This window comes from Onychomys torridus, chromosome X (genome assembly GCF_903995425.1).
Source record: "Onychomys torridus chromosome X, mOncTor1.1, whole genome shotgun sequence".
NCBI classification, from domain to species: domain Eukaryota; kingdom Metazoa; phylum Chordata; class Mammalia; order Rodentia; family Cricetidae; genus Onychomys; species Onychomys torridus.
In genome coordinates, this window is record NC_050466.1 from 128371403 (window position 1) to 128397596 (window position 26194).

The following is a 26194-nucleotide window of genomic DNA, read 5'->3' on the forward strand; positions in this document are numbered from 1 at the left end:
TAGTGAAGATGCTTAATTTAAGTTAGTTTTAACTACCTTAACTTCTTCAGCCTCAATATATCACTTGCAGATCTTTTGCTATTTTAAAATACTGTTACAGAGTATACTGACTTTCATAACATGTCATACTTTTTGGAAGCAATGAATTTGCTGGGTTCAAAGTTGTATATTTCTTGTGTTCACTTTGGAGAGCATTCAGTCTCTTCTTTTCAAATGGATATCTAGCAATGGATGATGTTGGGATACAAATTTCAGTTATTTTGAGGTGGTAGTAGGAGTTCTGTATTTATGTAGGAGTTCTGTATTTATGAAATGTTTCATTTTAATAGTTTATAAATGTATGGAAACAGCATGTGTAACTAGCTACTCAGAAATGATTCGTGCTCCATATTGCTTGATTAATCTGCTGTTACTTAATGACTTCACTGGTTTCCATGTCTGGTGTTTCCAATGTAATAGCATTAAGGGATGGATGACCTTGAAGAAATGATAAGGTCATAGATGCTCTACCCATGAGAACGGGATTAAAATCCTTTGAAACACGGGTCTCTGTAGCATTTGGTTACCCTGTCTTTCCACCTTCTATCATATAAAGATAGAGTTTCCCTCCCTTTCAGATTCTCCTTCAACAATTAAGCACCTTCATCAAGCTACAGAACCTCTTGGTGTTTGGTCTTGGACTCAGCTTCTGGACCGTGAGAAAATCCACTGTTGTTCTTTATAAATCACCCAGTTTCAAATTTCCTGTTATTTCAGGTGAAACAAAGAAAGAAACCTTCTCACCTTGTAGATATAACATCAGACTATCATTAATGCCAATGCTCACCTTAACTTCCCATTAAAAGCAAGTATGTTTGGGTATAAGAATGTTGGGCAAACAAACAAACAAAAAAAAAAGGAAGATATTTGTGTTATTCCTCCCTCACTTTTTGGCAAACTCATCTCCTTACTTAATGTGCATACACACTCTAAAGTTATCTTTCTCATCCCTAATAAGTAGCATGGGTAGTTTGTATGTCCATGTATATCATATGACTTGTGAAAAAATGGGCTCCAAGTATCTTTCCCCAAGAGGTGTAAGTTTGCAATTCCTACTTGCTCCACTAGATGGCAAATGTGCAACAATAGCCAAAAAGTCAACCAGAAAGAATTATAACTAAGTCTATGACTAGGGCAGCAAGAACTAAAACATGGGTATTTTAAAAAAAAAAAAGTACAATGACTGTGTGAAGAAACTAACTTGAAAATAATGATGCACATATGAAGAGGACAATTTCTTAGAAATTTGTTGACACATTCTTAAGGTTAAACACACAGATACCTCCATTGCTTGACCACATATGCCTCAATCAAAGAATTTAGTGGTTCAAAACAAAAACTATAAATTTCACAAAGATAATAGAGATTATAGTGGCTTTGTTTCCAAGTTCATTCTGTGAAATATTGCGGGGAGTTAGAATTATCCCACTGTGGTAGGCATCCTTAGATATCTAGATTTGCTTGAATGTTTATATATTTTCTAACAATGTCTAATTTGGCTGCACATTTTATTGCATTTCACCCAACATTTTTACACTAAAGAAACAGAAACTATCCTGAGTAAACAGTGTCAAATGCAAAACCAATAGAGCAATCTTGTCATGAAAACAATATATCTGAACATCAAAAACAAGCAAAATGTCTAACAAAAATGAAACGATGAACATTTTAAAATGTTGATATTTATGGAGATTACTTCTTTGCTGGAGATCAACCGCTGTTAACATACACATGTGAACTGGTTTATAGAGGAATCTGAGCTGCTCTAGAGAAATGAGGATGTATCAGGAAACCAATATTTTATTGCAGATAGGTAAATACTTATATTTGTTCCCTGCATTGCATTATATCTTCCTTTTGTCCTATTCCTGCAAACATTAATTCACTCAAAAACATGTTCAAGCACCAACAACAGCTTAGATATTCTTCTAGATACTGGGACTGCAGCATTAAGGCAAACAGTAATAACAACTAAATAAATAAATAAATAATTTGAGAAGGATTAAAGTTAATAATGTATACATTTAAATTCAAATTTAATATATCTCAAAGAAGGAAAAATATAAAATGCAATTCCAGAAACTTAAGCAACCACTCAATCAATTCCCTAGTCAATGAGATTAGATAGGGTTTGGAGATTTTATTCAACATAGTCAAGCAAATATAAACACTTTATGCTTATGATTTTTGAGTGAGCATTTTCCTTAAAAAATTTATGATTCTCTTAAAGCTTTTATAGAGTAATGCACAGATTTTCCGAATAAAAATGCCCCCAAAAGTGACTGATTTAATAAATTTCAGGCCTACAATCTGTTATTTGTCATTTTAAAATAAGAAACAACAAAAGATGATTTTTTTCATAAAGCATTTAGTGACAAAACCTGATACAACCCAAAGCAATCTCACTGCAACAGATGAAAGCTAGTTTGCAGGTTTTATGTGTCCCATCTAACATACTCATAAGCCTGCACCTAAAATTTCATGCACTTGTTTATGTGGTACTCATAAAGAGCTGGTGGGTGATATTACATAACATAGAGTCATCACCATGTAAAATTGGAGAAATCAACAAACTAATAAGCATTAAAACAGGACAAAGGGTATGAACAAACAATTTGTCTACAAAGATGAGTAAAATACATAAACACACAAAAATAGCAACTAAACTCTACCTATAATAAGTGAAATGTAAATCAAGTTTTTGACAGAGCTTGTCAGGATGTTGCAAAACGTTTTTCCTCATATAAATTCCAATGGGAATTTAGTGACAACTGGATAGAGGAGAAGGCAATAGTTAGGCAAACTTCAAAGATGCCTCTGGCCTTGAAATTAACAATCTTACGTCTAAGAAAGTCTTTAAAAGTGGAGAAAGAGTTCTGTGTATAATTTTACTTATGTTCTTATTAAGTTTATAATCACAGCATACCAGAAACAATCTAAATTCTCCCCCTTTGAGAGATTATTTTAGTAAAATGTAGGACATGTAAGATATAATGAATAATGAAGATAAAAATTCATATTGTCAATTTCCAGAATACTACTTAAATTAAACTAGACAATAAGAGACAATATACTGTATAATATATATTTTTGTGTAAGGGACATGAGTTGTGAATGTGTTTCCATATATGTCTTTATTGTAACAAAAGAGTTTACAAGAAAGATAAACTAAGAGTTAATTGAATTGCCATCTACAACACATCAGTAGATGATGGCAAAAGTAAGAGGAAAGATGGTTCTTTGTGAACCTTGTTTGTATGTAACTTTGGTTTTCAAAACATATTAATTTCTCTCTACTTAAAAAGAGATCCATGGCCATGCCCCAGGTGGAGCTCCAGGAGTCCCATTGGTGAGAAAGAGGAGGGATTGTATGAGTGAGAACTGTTGAGACCATGATTGGAATAAACACAAGGACAAATAGCCAAACTAGTGGAAACACACGAACTATGAACCAAGAGCTAAGGAGCCCCCAACTGGATCAGACCCTCTGGATAAGTGAGACAATTGAATAGCTTGAATTGTTTGGGAGGCCCCCAGGCAGTGGGACCAGGACCTGTCCTTAGTGTATGAGCTGGCTGTTTGGAACCTGGGGCCTATGCAGGGATACTTTGCTCAGCCTGGGCAAAGGGAGGAGGAGAATGGACATGTGTGATTCAATCTACCAGGCTGAGCTGAATCCCCAGGGGAGTCCTTGCCCTGATGGAGATGGGAATGGGGGGGTAGGCTGGGGGGAGCAAGGGGTGCTGCAGGCGGGAGGACAGGGGAATCCATGGCTGATATGTAAAATTAACTTAAATTATAAAATAAAAAATACTGCCAATCACACAAAAAAGTGATATTTAATGCTGTGGAATAATGCTTTTGCATACTGGTTTAATAAAATGCTGATTGGCCAGTAGCCAGGCAGAAAGTATAGGCAGGATAAGCAGACAAGGAGAATTCTGGGAACAGGAAGGCTGAGTAAGGAGACTCCAGGGAGCAGCATGTAATGGCACACAGGAAAAGCCATGGAAAACATAGTGTCATATAGATTAACAGAAATGGGCTGAGTTTAAGTGTAAGAGCTAGTCAGTAGTAAACCTGAGATAATGGCTGAGTAGTTTTAATTTAAAAAAATAGTGATATTTAATTAGCAAGAATATAAGGTCTAACATTGAATACTGAATTAAAAAAATGGATTTAATTATTAATCATTTTTATTAAAAAAAAACACAAAGAGAAGAAATCCAAGTATCATTTGAGTATGCTGTCTTGGATATGTTAACAGGGACATGTTCTAAAGACACACATAATCACAAAGAAGCCATGAACAATAGTTGTGGGTTTGTTTTGTAATATGCAGTAGTAATTATAGGCAAGTGCTCAAGTACTGAGCTATACCCCAGCCCTGTGATAGTGATTATAAAAGAACTTTCTGTGTAATGTGGAATTGAATGAATTGGTAGATACATTGATATTCAGAAAGAAATACAATTCTACAGGTTAAAGAAAACAAACATGTAATCAAAAAACAACCTTCTGGTATTAGGTTAGAATTGCAATGACCACTATAAATACATGAGTCAAACAGTTTGGCCAATGATATTTCATGAGAATAAGAATATCTAGTGCCCATACATTGAACTCTACATGTTCTCTACACTAAATTTAAAAAGCACAAAATTCTTTGGAGAAATTGTTAATTCCAAGGCCAAGAAGGAAAAGTATAATAGTATAGTATAATAGCTAGGAATATCTTGTCAAACTAGAATGCAAAGAAGTATTTAAATACTGGAGGAGACATTTCAAAATAATGTGAGAATGAGCCTGAAGAAGAATCCACTTGATCACTTTTTAAAAAGAAGTTGGCCATGTGAAATAATGTGATAGCAGTGACTTGATGCATACTGGATTAAAAAAATGAGTACATTATAATATTAAAATGGTAAATGGGGGAATTCTTTTTTTTAGAAAATTCTATATTATGAGAAGAATAATAGATATTTAAAAGCAATGTTTTACAAGTACCAATCAAGAAGGCTCCATGGGCAAAACATTCACAGAATCTAAATATGCCATTTGACATACTATTTCCTGACTACAAGACAGTGTAGCAGGAATCTTAAAAGGTCTTACTAATAAAAACGAACCCGTATTGGGGTGAACACTGAAAGATCAGAGAAACAGAACAAGCCACATCAACCTCACCTTGCCAGTTCCTCAGCCGATCTTGTTTCCTCAAATTGAAAGTCTCGGTGTCCTCATCTGAATGGATCTCAACTCAACTGCTGCTCAAAAGTCTAAAGGCTTAAAAGAGGCTCTAGTTCCTGGTTCTCACACCTTATATACCTTTCTGTTTCCTGCCATTACTTCCTGAGTATAAAGACATATGTCACCATGCCTGGCTGTTTCCAATGTGGCCATGAACTCACAGAGATCCAGATGGATTTCAGCCTCTGGAATTCTAGGATTAAATGCGTGAGTACCACCATTTTCTGGCCTCTGTATCTAGTGGCTGTTCTGTTCTCTGACCCCAGATAAGTTTATTAGGGTGCACAATACATTGGGGAACACAATATCACCGCAAAAGGGGTTTCCTCTACAAGAAAAACATGTTATATAACACATTAACCAACTTATCTAAAGTGAAATTACAAATAAGAGAACAAAATTGCTTCATTCTGTGGTGTACTAAGGATTAAAACATTAGCATATAAAATTTCTTTCACAAATGTTTAATCTAAATACAATTAGGAGCCGGGCAGTGGTGGTGCATGCCTTTAATCCCAGCACTCGAGAGGCAGATGCAGGCAGATCTCTGTGAGTTTGAGGTCAGCCTGGTCTCCAAAGCAAGTTCCAGGAAAGGCACAAGGCTACACAGAGAAACCCTGTCTCAGAATAAATAAATAAATAAACAAACAAACAAACAAATAAATAAATAAATAATAAATCCAATCAGGAAGAAATAATCAAATTGACATTATCAAAAGAATAAGCCTAACTCCTCAAAAATGTCAGTTCCACAATAAACAAGCAAAGGAGGAAATCAGAAGAAAGTTATTCTAAATTAAAGAGGCTGCATAGTTACATTGGTATCTTTGATTGGATCCTGGATCAGAAATAATGATCTAAAATGACATTGTCGAGATAACTGAAGAATAGTTATGGATTATAAATTATATAATAGAATGCTAGCAACATTGTTAAGTATAATAACTGTGCTACAGTTGAATAGAAAAATACCCTTGTTCTTAAAGATTTATAGTGAAGCATTTAGAAGAAAATTAACTATAATGACATTTAAAAAGTTTAAAAGAGCATTATATACATATAAGCACGTATTTTCAGTATGAGCCTTTTTACAACTAATAATTAGTTGATCTAATTAAGTGGCACATTTGTTATCAGAATTCTGGAGGGTCCCTTTGTGGTCACCAAATGATGCCAGGAAAATTGAGGTCTCCTTTTAGGATACTTGGTCTCATTAATAAAACAATCTAAGAAATACTAAATTGTAAGCTGGCGAACAACTTGAATAAAGTTTAGAAGGAAAACCCCTTTCACAGGCAAGTTGTAAAACTTAAGAGCTCTCCAGAGAAAGATAATGGATGAGAAGAAGGTATAAACCTTTCCTGTTTAAAACAGTGTGCAGGTCAAACTCATTGCAAACAAGCAACCACATGATGTTTGACCTTTATGCTACTAATTAGAGAAGGTCTACCAAAGTCTAAAGTATCAGAAAAAGCATACTCAGGTTATGGCTTCCATTTGAAAGAAAATGGAAGGGAAAACTTTCATTTTTATAAGTTGGGACTCAGAAACATGGACAGACCCAGCAAAACCTTGGGCTTCTCAGCCTATAAGGACTGAGCTAGGGCACGGATTCTGGGAAGGAAAAGCGGGGTACTTCATTAATAAAAACCTAATTTCAGCCATTTCTTTAGCATGGCTTAAGGTTAGCCCACTCTCCTAGGTGTGGTCCCTTAGTTGAGTGAGTGATTTGGCCCAACTGGAATGTTAGGTCCCCACTCAGGCCAGAGATTCTTTTCTCCTGACCAGAAGGTTTCCCTTAACGAGCTTTATTGCTACTCTAACCTGTGATGATTCATTATATCACCGATATAACTTGTGTATAGGTGAAATTTTTTTAAAGGAAAAAGTTGTGGAGCAAAAACTATAGGTAGGAGCTTAACAGATGGTATATTACAACGAAGGCAAGTCTCAGACTTCATTCTGTAACACTTAAAAACATTAACGATCAGGAAAAAATGTCACACAACCTGTTCTTGTATATTATTTGAAGTCTTTATCATCTATCCTTAGAAATTTGGCAATTCACATAAAAGTTTCTTCCGGAAATGGGTGCCCTGGAATTCTGATGATAAGATGGATTCACAGTATTACAACCACGTAGGACGGCAGATTACCATATTAAGAATAAGAGCTGTGAATACAAGGTTGGCAGCAGTTTCAATAGTGAGCTGGTCCAATACTCATATATAATGGTGGAGGCTCATTTCAACTTCTTAGGTAACTACTGTGACATTACCAATTAAAAGTTGTTTCTTACACTAATTCAAAACACTTCTTTGTAAATTTAGAGACAATCTGAATAATTCAGAGTATGGCCTTGGATCAATGACTACTAAACACAAGGAATGAGGATCTGTGGAAGAGAATGCTTAAAATGTGAACTCACTATATCTGGGTTATACATTAATATTTATTTTTACCTGTATTTTCATTACATTATATATAACCAACATGTTTTAAAGTAATTTATAGACAAATTAATGTAAGCTCAATTTCTTGCTTTCTAGTATTATATTCTTTTTAAAACCATGATACTTGCTGAATGTGTTTGTATATTTATTTATGAATTATTTTTAATTACTCATTCATTCATTCTATATAGAAAATATTAATTAAGTGGTTATTTTGTGTTAGATGTTGTGCTGTGTGTTAAGTAAGGCATAGAGAGTGATTAGGAACAGCTTTTTCCATCAAACTAAATGGCAGAAACTGAGACATATAGCGCCGAGTCTTGGATACAAAGAATGGGAAAATGTTTCACAGGAAAGCTGGTTTTGATATGGTTCTTCAAGGACTAATAGGCAATGGGTAGAAAAAGGGGCAGAAAAGCAGTCCAATAAAAGGAAACATGATGTATAAAGGCATATTGAAAAAAAAAAAAAAAACAAGGTGCATCAATGTCAATTAATAGGAAATAATTTGATGTGACATCCTTTTGTTACTGCAAATCATTTTTATTTGATACCTTTCTCAACTCCAAGTATTTAAAAAACTTGCCTGTTAATAAGAATCACTTAGTAATTACATAAAACTCAAAACCTTATGGACTGCCAGTAAAAATTATGCCCAAGAAGTCTGGAATTTAGCCAAGTGTTTTGGCAAATACTACTTTGCACAATCTCCCTACATGTGGGAAGACTACAATGGGACATGTTTCAATTTACTTGGTGTTTTGTTCACTTGTTTATTTGTGTTTTTTTCTGATGGGTTGTTGTTATTTTTCTTAATGTACTGGTCTGCCACAAGATGTTTCGACTAAGAAACAAATAGGAGTCTACAGATTTTTATTTTATTCCATTATTTGAATTACTGATTTAGAATACAACATTCACAAGCACATGTTAGAAATACAGCTGGTCACACTGTGAAGTATATTACAGATGTAAAAAAGGCATAACTTAAGAGCCTTTTATAGCAGATCAAGAATAATATAATGAAGCTTTGATTCAGGACTGAACAATGGGATAATGATGAAGAGCTATATATAGGCTTTATTTAGAAGGAAAATGGATGGGGCTAATTTTGATTATAAATGAAATAGGAAAGAGACGATTCTGAGACATCTCATAGCATTCACTTTTGATAATCAGCTATCCACACAATAAACATATCATCTGAGAAAAGATAGAAAACTGGCAGGTTTAGAATAATGACAGCTTAGTGTATATAAAATGCACATTATTGATATTAAAAGTACTTATAGAATTATACTGTAGATTCGGTCTTATGTGTTAATGAAGGTTTGTTATTTAATTGGGAGAATATTTAAAGATAAAATGTTTTAAATGTCATGGCTCTCATTTGATGATTACTATGAATTACAAAAAGATGTGGCTTGTGGAGAAGGCCTACTCAACTTAAAAAACAGCAAAAGAGTTTGTTTTATTTAATATTTTATTATGAATAAAACAATATTTCTGGAAATATTTTCAAAATTTCTCTGTTCAATAGACCTTGAAGGTCTTGTCAAGTGCATTCTATATAAAAGATTATTATTCAAAATCAAAAGTTCTATGTTTACATGGAAATTCCATCCTAACTATTTATTCACCTTTGAAAATATTTGTCAATGTAAGATCTTATACACATATTGGTCACAGTGTAAAGAATTTGGTACTCATGTATTATAATAATAGGGAAGTAAAAGCATGCAGTCATTTTGAAAAATAGGATTACATTTCTTAAAAAAAGCAAAAGAATTATTATTTTGTCCAGTAATATATACTAAGGAATTAAACAATGAAAATGGAAACATGTCTACAGAAATTTATAAAAAAATGTCCATTACGGTGTTGTAATAGTTACCCAAGTAGAAAAAACTTACAAGTATCTTTTAAAATTAAAGTGGATAGAGAAGGAAATGGTTGTACAACAATTAAATGGTTCAAGCTATTGATCTGTGAGACAGCATGGATAAAATTCAAAGACACTATTCTAAGAGAATAAAGCCACTTTCTAAAGGTTGTGTGCTATCTGTGAGCTCACATATGTTACACTTTGAAAAAGGCACTATTAAAACTATAGGAATAGAATGCAAATAAACTCTTTCTAGTTTTTAAGAGTGAAAAATTCTTCACCTAAATTGCATAATATCATGGAATGTTTTAGTGTAATATAACTTTCCTGTATGTAAATGGTTGTAGTCATTCCCAACTTATATTTATATGTTAACTTTCAGAACTATAGCAACATCAAATATTAGTTATTTTAGTACATTGATTATAAAATTAATAGGATAAATACCATGATTAAATGACCACTTGCGAGAGTCAGTTCTTACCTTCCTCAGAGTAGGTACTTGGGGGTGATGGCAGAGGAATCAAACACAGATCATCAGGATGAGTGGTAAATTCCTTCTCCCATTGAGCCATCTTGCTGTCCCTTACTTTATATATAATTTTCATATATATATATATATATATATATATATATATATATATATATATATATATATATATGCCCTTTTCTTTAATACAACTTCTAAGATTATTTGAGTACTGATTTGTAACTCTAGAACAGTGGTTCTCAACCTGTGGTGGTCAGATGACCTTTTCAAAGGGTTCACATAAGACCATCAGGTTAATGCAGATATTTACATTATGATTCATAATTACAGTTATGAATTAGCAATGAAAATAATTCTAAGTTTGGGAGTCACCACACATGAGGAACTACATTAAATGGTTACAGCATTAGGAGGGTTGAGAACCACTTCCCCTAGAAGATATGTACGACTTTTTATCTCTCACCAAAATATAAACTAAACTCCTTCCAGATAAAATCTTACTATAATTAACCCACTCTGGTAATTTCTACCTATTTTTAGCATCCCACCACATCATTGTTCTTTGCTAATTATACACATTTTCCATTGCAATCAACTGATTTCATTAGTTGTTGTTTAACAATAAAGCAATAAATAAAGTCAGCACACATACATTTTGTCAAAGAGAAAATTGTATACCAAATTTGGTTTTAACACATGTAACTGTATAGTATCTGAATTGAGCAACACTTATTTCTATAGGTAGACTGGGTGGTATCATATACCTTGAATTCTAATTGGTTTTAATAAAAGCCCAGAGCCAGATATTGGGGTGAATGCTAAAAGATCAAAGAGAAAAAGGAACAAGTCACAGCCACCTCTCACCTCACCATCTCCTCAGTTTGAAAGGGAGCAAGATCCTGTCTCCAGGAATCCTCAGACTAAATGCAATTAGCTCCTGTCTCCTCATACCTTATATTCCTTTTCCACTCAGCAATATCACTTCCTCTCTCCACCTTCCTAGTGCTGGGATTAAAGGCATGAGATCCTAAGGGCTGGGATTAAAGGTGTGTGCCACCACTGCCTGGCCTTTGTGGTTAATTAGTGGTTTAGCTCTGCATTCTGATTTGTTAGATCACAAACAAAATATCGCCACAGTATCATGAGTTTTGAACAGAGATTAGCTTTATCAGCAAGACAGAGTTGAACAGAAGTCAACAAGGAGGTTCATCATTGCAAATTTACTTTCTTCATAGTGTTTTCATAGTGTTAATGGAAAACACTTTCTTATTATAGTGACTTGGGTGGACTAGAAACCCTTATGGTTGTTTTTTCTTTCTTTCTCTCCATTTTGAAAAATTAGCTTGTTGCATTGTCCAGTTTGATTGCATGGCACTAAAGAGAAGTCATTTTTGTTGGAGCTATTATTCTGGAGCCTAGTGCAATAGACACTAGTGTACCTGTTCTGTCAGTTTTTGTCTTGACACTATTCCAGCTATGTAACATCAGTTCAATCACATATTTTTTTCTCATTCCTTAGTTTCTATGTATCTGCATATTGGAAAAAGTTTTCACATCTGCCGCCATGTCTAAAGCACTGATTCTTTTACTTATTTTAGAAAAAGTTAAATTGTCCCTTAAAACTTTCATTTAGACCCTGTCTAGAAAAAAATATTCATTTGGAATATTGCTGCAGAACTATGAACATAATATTTACTTAGGAAACTGCACTTTGAAAACCCTCACAAATGTTCATCTATAGTCAAAAATAGCCAAAGGAAAATAAGATTTGAAGTACTATAAATTTTATAAAACCTCATAAAACTTTATGTACAAATTTATATAAAAGTACCATTTACCTCATCTCATAAAACTTACTTGTTGGCCCTAACAAATCTTTTTAAGAATCAATCAAGTGAGAAATAACACTATCAGTATCAGTGTGCCCCATGGCTAAGCCATTTGTTAATTTCCTTTACAATAAATAGCAAATAAAAAAATCTTCTGTTGTAAGCAAAATGCTTATTCAATCACAGGATTTAGGAGTTGGGGTTGGAGTTATCTCTTATGCCTGCAGGAAAGGATTTTTATTTTGAAGCTCTTTTAGATGATTCCCTGAAGACATTGTCCCAAAATGTTCCTACAGTTTCAAAGGCAAGAGAAATGTTGGTTACTATCAGGAAATTCGCTACAAAATGAACATATTTTTTATCTGAAAAATAATGCTTATAACTTTGGTCATCATTTCTAATGCTGGAATGAGAGAAGACTTGAAGAAGATCCTCCAAAATGAAAGACAGTAGAGAAGACTTCTGCTACACTAAAATGAATTTCCTTGTTCTATGAGGATGGTGTATAGTAGAGGAAGACACTTCTAAAATGTATAAAATTATGAGAATGGCAAATATTACTTGATATGTAAAGTAATAAAATGTATGAGGTAATATTTATTGATTGCTTGCTGTGTGCCAAGGAGTTTTCTAACCAAGTTATGAGTATTTTTCCATTTAATAGACAAAAATCTTTGCAAATTATACATGTTATTTGAACTATTTAAAAAATTATTGATCTAAAGCACAGAAATGTTTATTTAGAGTCATGTTGTATGTGTCAAAGCCAGACTGTGACCCACAGTTTGTTTCTATAATTTGCTTAAATGGTGTATTTTATTGAAATTTATAAGCACTTTCCATGCAAAAATGATGATATGAGTTCAAAACCTGCCCTGTAACCTACACACACACACACACACACACACACACACACACACAGAGAGAGAGAGAGAGACAGAGAGAGAGAGAGAGAGAGACAGAGACAGAGACAGAGAGACAGAGAGACAGAGAGAGAATGAGAGAGAGCATAATTGCACTCACACATAGACACACACATTACAAACACAAAGAAACACAAATAAAAATATTTACAGTGGCTTACTATTAAATATGTAGGAAAGATAGTATAGTGTGCTATTAGAGCTGGAAATTTTTTTCTCTAATAATTTTTTTAATAAATAATTTTTTCTTTATTATTATGTATTTTAAATTTTATACATCAGCCATGGGTTCCCCTGTCCTCCCCCCTCCCGCCCCCACTCCCACCTTGTCCCAAGCCCCTCCCCTCCTTCCCTTCCCATGTCCTCCAGGATCAAGGCACCACTAGGGATTCATTAAACCTGGTAGATTCAGTACAGAGAGGTCCTGTCACCTCCTTCCAGACTGAGCAAAGTGTCCCTGTGTAAGCCCAAGGTTTCAAACAGTGAGCTCATACACTAAGGACAGATCCTGGTCCCACAGACTAGATGCCTCTCAAACAAATCAAGATATTCAATGGTTTCACTTATCCAGAGGGCCTGAACCAGCTGGGGGCTCCACAGCCTTTGGTTCATAATTCATGTGCTTCCATTTGTTTGGCTATTTGTCCCTGTGATTTTTGCAATCGTGGATTCAACAATTTACGCTCTTGCAGACCCTCCTCTTTCTCAACAGTTGGACACCTGGGGCTCCACCTGCGGCCTGACTGACAATCTCTGCATCCACTTCCATCAGTTATTGGATGAGAGTTCCAAGACAACTGTTAGGGTGTTTGGCCATCTGATCACCAGACTAGGTCAGATCAGGCTTTCTCTCGACCATTGCCAGCAGACTACAGAGGATATATCATTGTGGATTTCTGGGGACCTTTCGAGCACTCTGCCTATTCCTGGTCTCATGTGGTCTTCATTTATCATGGTCTGTTATTCCTCATTCTCCCTTTCTGTTCTTGATTCAGCTGGGATCTCCTGCTCCACTAAGCTTTCTTTCCCTGAAATCTTGCCCTTCATACTCCCACTGTCATCCAGGTTGTTCATGTAGATCTCATCCATTTCTCTGCCATTGGGTGATCCTTGGGTCTTTCCTAGGGTTACATTTTCTAGGTATCCTCCCTGGAGTTGTGTAGCAGTCTAGTCATCTTTGTTTTACATCTAGTATCCTCCTATGAGTGAGTACATACCGTGTTTGTCTTTCTGAGTCTGGGTTACCTCACTCAGGATGATTTTTTTCTAGATCCATCCATTTGCCTGCAAACCTCATGATGTCATTGTTTTTCTCTGCTGAGTAGTACTCCATTGTGTATATGTACCATATTTTCTTTATCCATTCTTCAGTTGAAGGGCATCTTGGTTGTTTCCAGGTTCTGGCTATTACAAACAAAGCTGGTACAAACATAGCTGAGCAAATGCCCTTGTGGTATGATTGAGCATTCCTTGGGTAGATGCCCAAGAGTGCTATAGCTGGGTCTTGGGGGAGATGGATTCCCAATTTTCTAAGGAAGCACCATATTGATTTCCAAAGTGGCTGTACAAGCTTGCATTCCCACCAGCAGAGGAGGAGAGTTCCCCTTGCTCCACATCCTCTCCAGTATAAGCTGTCTCTGTGCTTTTGATCTTAGCCATTCTGACAGGTGTAAGGTGGTATCTCAGAGTCGTTTTGATTTGCATTTCCTGGATAATTAGGGATGTTGAGCAATTCCTTATATGTCTTTCAGCCATTTGAACTTCCTCAGTGGAGAATTCTCTGTTTCATTCTATAGCCCATTTCTTAATTGGACTGTTGGGCATTTTGATGTCTAATTTCTTGAGTTCTTTATATATTCTGGATATCAGCCCTCTGTCAGATGTGGGGTTGGTGAACAACTTTTCCCATTCTGTAGGCTGTTGCTTTGTCTTGTTGACCGTGTCCTTTGCTCTATAAAAGCTTCTCAGTTTCTGCAGGTCCCATTGATCGATTGTTTCTCTCAGTGTCTGTGCTACTGGTGTTATATTTAGAAAGTGATCTCTGGTGCCAATGCATTCAAGAGTACTTCCTACTTTCTCTACTATCAGGTTCAGAGTAGCTGGATTTATGTTGAGGTCTTTGATCGACTTGGATTTAAGTTTTGTGCATGGTGACAGATATGGATCTATTTGCAGCCTTCTACACATTGACATCCAGTTATGCCTACAGCTGGAAAATTTTATTTGTGTTAAACTGCAACTAAATGAGCATCTTTCAGTGGGGGACAAATGTGAGTGACAGAAACAATTATTAAAGATATTGAAGTAATCATATGTTATAAAATCCAGTATCAGAGTTTAATAAAAGTGGCCTTCTATATTTATGCTTGTTAAAAAATTGCAAGTGAAGTTTGAAGTAAGGAAGTCATCTAACCAATTCGAATTTTACAGTGATGATTACATTGCTTGCAGACAAAAATTAGTGTGGACCAAGGACCAATGAGTAAAAGATGTTGGAATGTCCTATGAGAGGCAACAGTAGCTGTTAATAGCACAGGCAATAAGAATGAAGAGGGAAGTAGCTGGATGAAAATATATAAAAGAGAAAGGTGACAAAATCTGCCCATTAGTGGTGTGTGCTTAACACCATCCTGTTTGGCCTGGCTGCCATTAAGGTTTAAAGGATGGACTACATATTATGGAGGAAGTGGTTGTGTTAATGTCCCTGTATTGTGAGTCAAGTGATTATTGCATGACATTATGTCTCAGTTCTATGAGATAAGCAGGTGTATATATAGGTCTGGATCTCAGGAGTGAATGTAGCTACAAATACAACTTTCAGAATCATCAGAATATAAATGAGCAGGGTCAAGTTTTCTCCAGAAAGAAGTAGAGGGTACTGTCATAATCTTTACTTTTAAGACAGTACTTCCTAAACTTTACTGAAAAAAATCTCATAATCACTTTGACATTTGAAAACTTCGTATTTTTACACTTAGAGATTCTAATTTAGACTTTTGTGCCAGAGCACAGGGATCTTCACTTTTTATTTTATATTTTAATGTGTACATTTTTATGTGATATACTGATTGAATATACATACAAAATGTATAATTGAATTGGGATAAACATACTCTCTCCCCACTCTGTGTGTGTGTGTGTGTATGTGTGTATGTGTGTATGTGTGTGTGTGTTCTTGTATGTGAGTGAGATAGTATAGGAATAGAGGTGAGAAACTGCTAGGAAAATGTCAAGTATTGGTCCTCACCTCCTACCTTGCTTAAGACAGTGTCCCTTTTTTTTACCACTGTGTGTGCCAGGTTGGCTAGCCTATGAACTTCTTAGAATTCTCCTGTCTCTACCTCCCATTTCACTGTATGATGCTTACATTTCAGACTCAAGACACTATGCTCAACTTTGCATGAGTTGTGGGGATTCAAACACAGAATCATGCTCCTATGACAAGTATTTCACTCACTGAGCCATCCTCCAAGTCATGAATTTCTATCCCTTGAACAAATAATTATTACTATATGTTGAAGATTTTAAAGTGCTTTTAAATACACCATTATTATCTTATCAATACTTATAATCCTTTGTCTCCACCACCAGAATATATTCTCACACTCTGGGTTTCAGTGCTTTTTGTTAACTTTTCTATCTCCCATGTCTCCTCTCCTTTCTAGTCTCTAGTAAGCTCTATTAGCTCCATTTTCCTATGATATTGACTAATTTGTTTTCACATTAACAGAAAACTTAAAGTACATATTAACTTTGTGTCTCATTTGCATCTGTACTCTAATGATCTCCACTTATACCAGTGTTGCAAGCAGTAAGAAGACATTATTCATTTTTATGGCTGGATAAATATAAAATTGAAAATTCAGTGATCCTTTGCAGGTGAACCACAAATATCACACTTTAAGAAACATAAAATACAGGGCTAAATGGCTGCTATCACAGTGATGCTACTGGGAGATATTATGGACCTTTAAACTGAAAGGCTCCATGGGAGGCTCTGGGTCTTTGGGGACATCCCCTTGAAGATTGTGAGATCATCATTTCTTCTCTTTTTGCTCACATGCCATGATATAGACAGTTCACTCTGCCAAATGTTCCCTCTCATTACTAACCTGCCCCTGCAATGAAACTCTGAAGAAGTCAGCGTGATCTTGGAATGCCGCCTCTAAACTGGGAACCTAAATAAACAGTTTCAATTTAGAAGTTTCTTATGTCAAGTCTTTTGTGATAGGGTGGAAAACAGGCTAATATATCACATAAAGAGATAGTCATTGACAATTGTGAGAAATACTTGGATTATATTAATATTTTATCTATGCCCATTCATTGGAAAAATGATAGAAATGTTATTACAAATGACTTACATTAAGAATTATAGTCAACATGCTAAATGAAAAAGTAATTCATACTGGTATTGTAAAATTAATTCCTGTGATCACTCTTTGATACCTTATAATTAAATTTGTCAGGGGCAAACACACTGTAGATGAGTCTGCCTGAATTTGAATTATAGTTTTCTTAGACTGTAACATTGAAAAAAAGCAATAAAGTAATTCCCTCTTTCACTGATAAAGGTACTTTACAGATTTCAAAGTGAAATCAAATTCAGTCATTGGCCTTACAAAAATATTTTAATGTAGCTGGTCATTGCATTAACCAAAACCCATGTTATTATGTCTATTCTATTAATGTAATTCACTATATTATAACCAGGTGTTAAAATATTACTATTTCCATCTACTGCAGTATCTCACTTGATAGTCGTAGAAAATGTGGGGAACAGGAATCATTAACTGAAGACTAAACACTCTTTCTTTGCACCTGAAATTCAAGTCTGTTTGGATTCTATATTGTAGACAGATTTCTAAATGGTCTTATTAAATAAAAAACACAGAGCCAAATATTGGGGTGAAAGCCTTAGAGATCAGGGAAATAGAGAAAGCCACCAGCCAACCTTACCTCACCAACTCTGCAGTTTCCAAATGGCTTGACCTCCTGTCAAGCTTCATATGCCTTGCTTTTCTGTCCTCTCGTTGGCTCTTTTAGCCCAGCTACCTTACTTCCTCTTCCTACACAGCTCTGTCACTTTCTGTCTGTCTGTACAGACCTCTGGGCTTCTATTATTGGTACTGGGATTAAAGAGGGTGTGTCACCACACTTAGCTCTGTTCCTTGAACACACAGAGATTCTGCCTGCTAAGTGATAGGATTAAGGGCATGTGCTACCTACCACTGCCCAACTTCTTTGTTTACTTAAAATGGCTTGCTATTTACCTGATCTCCAGGGAAACTTTATTAAAGCACAAATAAAATATCACCACACTATATTGTAGCAATAATGTAGATTGAAAAGCCCATAACAGATACATCTTTAAAGTGTTCATTTGCTTCACTTTTAAAATTTGCCATAAAAAAGCAGGTGAAACTGATCTATCTCACCCCTTCTTGGATTTAGTTCATAAGTATATTTTGTGACATATAGTTTATGGTGAGGACTTCTAAAATGGAGTTAGCAGAAAGCACTATTTGGAATTAAGAAAATAGATGGTCATAGAGAGACAACACTGAAATGTTTTGCAGGACATGACTTACCCTACCAGTAATATAATCACTTACTGTACTATATGGACCATATGTAACATCATTAAAATGAACATTCTGAGAAAATCTAGGAGACAAAATCTGCATGAGTATGTGTTTAAGCGTATTTTGATATGTCATTTCTTTTGTATATGTCCTACTTTTAAAGACAAATTTAAGAACTCTCAAAAGACAATTTAATAGTTGAACAAACTAAAAATTTATGTGTTTGTGGTGTTTCAATGAAAATGAAGAGGCCAATTAAGTTATTACAAAGAAGAAATGAACTTGAGAGTTGGTATATGATTGGCAGAACAAAATTGGACTGAATTGAAAAAGATTTGATGACAAGAGACAGAGTACTATTTTCCCAGAGAAACCTTCATTGTGTTCAGGCTAACAGTGTCTCTTGGTTGTCAGATACAGCTATTCAACAATATAAATAGGCATGCAACCAAGGAAACTCTGAAAGCTTCCTTTGGGGTGGGAGTCAGTTGGACAGCAACACTGATAGGAGAGGTGGGAGAGAAAACTGTAAATTCTAAGTAAGGAAACCAAGTTTACAAAGCATAACACATGTGGGTGTTGACAGGTGTGAAATATACATGCAAACTACTAACAGTACTTAGGAAACAGCATATAAATGAGCACAAATATTTAAACAAAGCCCTTCTTTAGAGGGAAGGAAAAGAAGAAATGGTTTCTCTGTGAAACTGTCCTGGAACTTACTCTACAGACCAGGCTGGCCTCAAACTCACAGAGATCCACTTGCCTCTGCCTCCCAAGTACTAGGATTTAAAGGCATGCACCACTATCGCCTCGCTAAAAACAAAAGTATCTTATAAAAACATCTAACAGGTCATTTATCCAAGAACTCTTCCCATTCCCATCAAATCAAAAGAGAAAAAATTGGCATGATTGAAAAGAAACTAGATTAGTATATGTTAAAACATAATATCTTGGATATTTTTTGAATACACCAGCATTAAGAAAGAAATCAAGAAGAGGTAAACTATCAGTTATTGTTACTTGTGGGTTATATGAATACATATTAGAAAAAGGTAAAATGTTAGTGAATATTTAAATTAAAATATAAAACTTAAACATGATAAATCAAGAGTTTTCCTGTATATCAAGACTAAACATTTATAAATTATAACAAGTCAAATGCAATACTTTTACCAAAAATTAAAATAAGCTGATTAAAAATTAGACTATTAAAAGTGAGTATTTTGTATATATGATAAAAGTTAGTGACTATAAATATACAATAAACTAAGGCCTGCTGGCACATTTCTGTAATCCAGCTACTTAAAATAGGCTGAGACAAAATCAGCCTTGGATACAGAGTAAATTCAAGGCCAGTCTGACAGTTTAGTGAGTGGGACCTTGTTTCAAAACAGAAATTGAAAAATGGGTTAGCTATTCTCTAGTTGTAAAGTGATTGTCTAGAACATGAAGCTTGAGGTGCAGCATTCACTACAGAAAAAAGAAATGCTATAAGAAAACAGTTAGAGCACTATCTTATCAAAAGAACAAGTATGCAGAAAATAGTAGCACTACACACACATTTATAAATATTTTAAAGGTACCTTAAAAGCAATGAGGAAAGGAAGGAGCATTTTAACACACATTGAGAGGAAAACCAATTAATTATTTAACAAAACAATTACATGTGTTCTTATAATTTTTGTCTAGTCAAGTAAATTACAGAAAAAATAAAATGAAAAATATTTAAAGATGAAAATTTTTAAAGAAGAATATATTGGTTATATTATTCATAACTAAGGAGAAGAGCAATGGTGTGCTGACTAGCTTTTTATTTTTACTAAGAAAATTTTTTGTTCATTTTGCATACCAATCAAAGATCCCCCTGTTCCCTTCCCCTACCCCTCCAGCCTCCCCCCAACCCACCCACCATTCCCTCCTCCAACAAGGTAAGGCCTTCCATGGGGAGTCAGCTGAGCATGGTACTTCCAGTAGAGGCAGGTCCAAGCGCCTCCCCATCTATGGAGACAGTGCAAGGTGTCCCATCATAGATAGTGGGCTCCAAAAAGCCTGCTCATGCACGGAGTGGATTCTGATCCTACTGCTAGGGGACCCTTTAAGCAGATCAATCTACACAACTGTCTCGTTTCTGCAGAGGGCCTAGTGCAGTTCCATGCTGACTAGCTTTATGTCAACTTGACACAAGCTAGAGTCATTTTAGAGGAGGGAAGCTCAGTTGAGAAAATATTCCCACCACACTGGTTTGTGAGGAAGAATGTGGTGGACTTTCTTGTTGGATTATGAATATGAGTGGCCCCAACTCACTGGGGGTGGTGCCATACCTGGGCTGGTGGTCTTGGGAACCATAAGAAATCAGACTGTGCAAGCCAGGAGGAACAAGCTAGTAAGTGGCAATCCCCGTGGCCTCTGTTTCCATTTATGCCTCTACATTCCAGCCTTAAGTTCCTGATCTGACTTCCCTGGAAGATGGACTACAATTGTAAGATGAGTTGCTCATGGGCATATTGTTTTATCAAAGTAAAACCTTAACTCACTGGAAAACAAATTACTGCCTTTGTAGAAACCAGTATCTAAAACAAAGGCAGGCATATAGAAATTAAAGGATCTGTTGTATTAACTCAGATCTCTTTGACAACCAAATCATGGAGCCTCCATGGGTCTGCACTAGGTCCTCTGCATACATGCTGTGGTTGTAGCCTGGAGTTTTGTTGGACTCCTAACAGTGGGAGAAGGGATGTCTCTGACACTTGCCTACTCATGAACTTTCCTTTCACCAGGTTGCCTCATTTAGCCTTGATATTGTAACTTGATATGCTGTGTTCAGTTGATATCCCTGGGAGGCCTGCTCTTTTCCGGGGGACCAGGGAGGTGGGGGGCACTAGAAAGGAGGGTAGGAAAGGAAAACTGCAATAAGGATGTACTGTATGAGAACATAAGAAAAAGAAGAAATAAACCTTAACTAAGACAAATGGTCTTTCTAAATACTGCATTAAGGCAGATACTGAAGAAAAAAATCGATATTTTACATTATATGAACATGCTAAGCAGCCACTTGTTCCATGTCCAAAGAAGAAAATGAGCATGATCCAAATGCAAATGACTAACTGGAAACTGTGTATGACACAGAATTCATATATTATACATGTAAAACTCCATTTATAAATGAAAGTACTCCAAGAATGTATGTAAATGGCATGCACAGAGAATTTGAAAAAATGGTAGAGGTAAAAGAAATGGCATCAAGTTGCTTGGGTTCATTGATAATCAAATAAATACAAATAGAACCAGAATAAATTGTCATTGGCCTACAATATTGTTGAAAGTGTGAGGAAACAGTGACCTTCTGCACTGTTTATTGGAATATAAATTGTAATAACATTACTGAATAACATTTTGCAACATTCATGAAAAATATTTTTGACTAACTGATTAGCAATTTACTTTCACTAGATAAATCCCATAAATGGGCAATTTTAGTAGTGTGCAAAGATTCATATGCAGTAGTATTCAGAGGGATGACACATTACTTTAGTAGGGAAATGTAACCACAGTAAGTACTCATCAGTGGACTTCAACTGTAAGTTTCTCAATAACTACAAAATTATTTAGACATGCATCCTTTCATTATGTTTTCTAAGCCAATTTCGTGGAAATGCAATTTACATAAAATCAACTGTGCACATCTTCAGTAAACTGTGACAAACAGGAATAGTCATGAAATGGTCATCACAGTTTAAGATCCGGAGCATTTCCCTCATGGAAGAACGTTCCTTTCTGCCATTCTTAATTTCCTTCTCATCTTTCTGGTCCCTGGCAATATTTTGTTACTGTTGACTAGCATTTCATTTTATGAAAGTGTAACACTTTATTTTTCCACTCATCCAAATGTACTGCTTTGTAGGAATAGTGCCTTATAAGCAGGGGCTATTGATGCTTTATTCACTGACAGATCAAAATAAAAAAGGTTCTTTCAACAAAATACTGATGTGCAAATTGGATATTGTATCAGTAGCTTTTCTTTAGCTGTTACCTGACAAAAAAGCAATTGAAGAGAGATTTTGTTAGTTTGGCTCACAGTTTAAGGGATATATTGTCTACTATGGCAAGAACTGCATATTAGTAGAGAAGGTAAGAAATGCTCATGCTTATCTGGCTTTTGCCCTCTTTCATTATTCAGTCTGTTGCCCCAGCCTTTTGTATAGTGTCACCCATATTCAGGGTGGGTCATCCTTCATCAGTTAAAGCTCTCTGGGAAGTTCTTCATTGCCAACAATTGTGTTCCTTACATAATTCTAAATCTCGTCTAGCTGACCATGAAGAGCAACTGTCACAGGCTTGGGTATATTTTTCTTTCCTTGGGGTAAATAGTTCGATGTAAATATTGGAACTGTATAGCATCTTTATATTTATAAGAAACTATGAATTGTTTCTCAGATGGGGTTGTACTATTTTTGCATTTTTAAATGCAACTGACGAGGCCAGATGGTAAATATGTAGCCATTGAGCATCGTGTGGTTTCACTCTCAGCTATTCCAATCTGCCTATAGTGTGGGAAAGTAGCTATAGAAAGTTTATTTATTTCCCAAAACAGCCATTTGGACCTTGTTTGCATATCTCTTATAAGGGTCAAAAGCAGGTGTAAAACATACAATAATATTGAAGCATTAATTAAATATTGACTAAAAAAAGAAAAGACTGGGACTGAGCAGGGTGACAGATGAACTCTTTCACACTTTAAGGTAGAGATAACATCAAAATTTTAAAATTATTCCACAAAACAAAAAAATGAGACATCATCAACAAACTCATTCTTCAAAGCCAGTATTATCCTGATACCAGGATACAGGATAAGAATTAAATATAAAAGGACAATTAAAGCCTGAAATGGATAAATTGCTAAAGAAAATGTGGGTAAAACAGTTCAAGACATAAGCTAAATGAAAACATTTTGAACAAAGACTGATAACAAAGAAATAACCCTAAGAATTAACATATATTCTTATATGGAATTAAAAGCTTTCTATACAATAAAATAAATTACAAAAAAATGAAGAGACAGCCTGCAGAAAATGAAAAAACCTTCCCCGCTATATTTCAGACAGTAATCAGAATGTACAAAGAATTGTAAAAATTAAACACACAAAGAAACAATTAACCTGATCTATAAATGGGCTATAAATGGAACAGAGTTCTCAAAGAAACACAAATTACCAATTTGTGGAACAGGTTTCAACATCTTCAAATATTAGAAAAATGAAAGTTACTACTCCAAGATTCCATTTTACGCTAGTCAGAATGTCTACAATTAAGAAAATAAAGGACAACAAAATGTTGGTGAAGATGTAGAAAAATAGAAAAACCCCATCCCTCCTACTGGTGGGACTATAAATTTATGAAAGTCAGTGTGGCATTTCCTAATAAATTAAATCAGAACCATAATATCACCTAGCTGTACCACTCCTGGGAAAATGCTTAAAGGAATTTAAGCCAGCATATAACTGAAGTGCTTACACACCAGTGCTTATTGCTGCACTATTCATGGTAGCCAGGTTATGATACTAGCTTAGATATATATCAATACATAATGAATAAAGAAGATTCAGTAGATATACACAATAAGTTTTTATTCAGTCATAAAGAAAACTGAATCCATGACATTAGCAAGACAGTGGATAGAAATGTAATCATTATGTTAAGTGAAATAAGCCAGACTCAGAAGGACAAATACTACATATTTTCTCTCTCATATAAAGCTTCAAATTTAATTTGTAAATGTGTGTGAATGTGTATGTGTAGGGGGTTATTGTTCACAAAACTATAAAGCATATCATGAATGAGGAAGAAGTCTTAATTGATAGAATTAAAAAAGAAATAAAGACAGAAAATAATGCAATACATGCAATATAAAAGTATAATGGGAGCTATGTGGAAAGGATGAATGAGATCCAGTAAGAGAAGATAGAAGGAAGATGATGCAGAAGATGGGATGAATACAAACTAACAGTGGTTGGTAAAATCACACGGAAACTCATTTTGCATGTGAACTTGAAAATTTCCTTAAGATATGTATAACCCCTTTATACTAAAAGAGATTATTTTGATATATTTGAAGTCTAAGAATAGCAAAAACATTACTTATCTTAAATATACTTGCAAAATCACAGAGTCAGAAATTATCTGAGCAGTAAGAAAAACAATTCACAAATGTTATTTTGGGTTCATGAATCCTTCTTTTATTGTCCTGTACAAAAAGAAGAGTTACGTTGTTTTAAAAGTATGGCTATTTTCCTCAAAACCACACAATGTAAGTACGTTTTAGCTATTAAGTAAACAGATGAATAATTGAACAAATCTGAATCAGCTATATAATTCTTGAAGGTATGGAACTGATGATGTAGTTCACTTGATCATAAGCCCTAGGTTCAATACCCAGCACCACTCAAAAGCAGATATGGTGAAATATGGCTGTAATCCCAACATACATGAGGTTGTTGGCAGCAGAATCAGAAGTCCAAAGCCATCCTCACCTACATTAAATGTTTGAAGGCAGCCTGGGATGCATCAGACCATATAATAAGTATGATTAGTAAAGGAAACATTCTCCAAGGTCACAGCAAATTCTTAATTGAATATAATATTTTATTTCTAGAGGTTTAAGAGCTTAGCTTCCTGATAAAATAGTAGGAACAGGAAAAGTAGAAAGTGCTGCTTTACCTATAGAGGTAAGAATCTTATATGTGTGCACAAAAATGTCTACAATGTTCATTTTTACTTAATAGTCACTGAGAAGAGAGATTTGTTAAGTATCAAAAAATAATTTTCCATTAAGTAATATAACTGATATATAGGAAATCACCAAATGTACATTCAAGAGGCAGATGGATTGATTGGTTAGATGCTGTTCTACTTGAACCATTAGCCTTCTAACACATTATATACATAAAACACATTCTGGAAGAACTCTACTTGCTAAAAATTGTGAAAATTTGGTAGAGAAATAGCCATCTTCCTAATATGGTAAACATTGCAATTCCAACCAAAGACAGTAATGAATATCGTATCTATAGATTTTTGACCTCCATCATGGAAGAAAGATAGACTTGCTTTTTTTTACAATAATTAATTTTTAATCAACTAAAACTTCCCTCAACTATATATATATTTGCTTTTGGAAAATTAAGAATAAAATACGGTGGGCTATAATCCATACTATAAATAATTAAAAGATAAAAGTAGAAACTAAAGAAATCTCTGGCACTGTTAATTTTGTAAAAGTATGGTTTCATTATCATTGCCCATAATAGTGTTTTTCAAAAGGAAACTGTAATCACCTGACAATCACTAATAAAATACAATTCATTCAATACTGAACATTACAGAGAACATCTGATATCTACAAATGCATATGCTGACTTTTTATAACCAACCCCCAAAACATGTTAGAAATGAACATGTCTTTATCTGTCCCACCCATTGATCAATGATATTGCATAACAATTTTTCATGTTAAAAGTGCTTTTTAATATATAAGATTCTGTTAGGCAAATACACATTGAATTAAACACCTACAACAATAAATGATCTGTCCAATTCAACATTATTTGTCTGTCTTTTTCTTACACCTCTAGCATGATTAACACTTGCTTGTCACAAATTTTCATTAATTATTTTATCCACTTTCTCTTTGCTTATCAAACAGTTTTCCTCAATTTAGTCAGACTTATTACAAAATGGAAA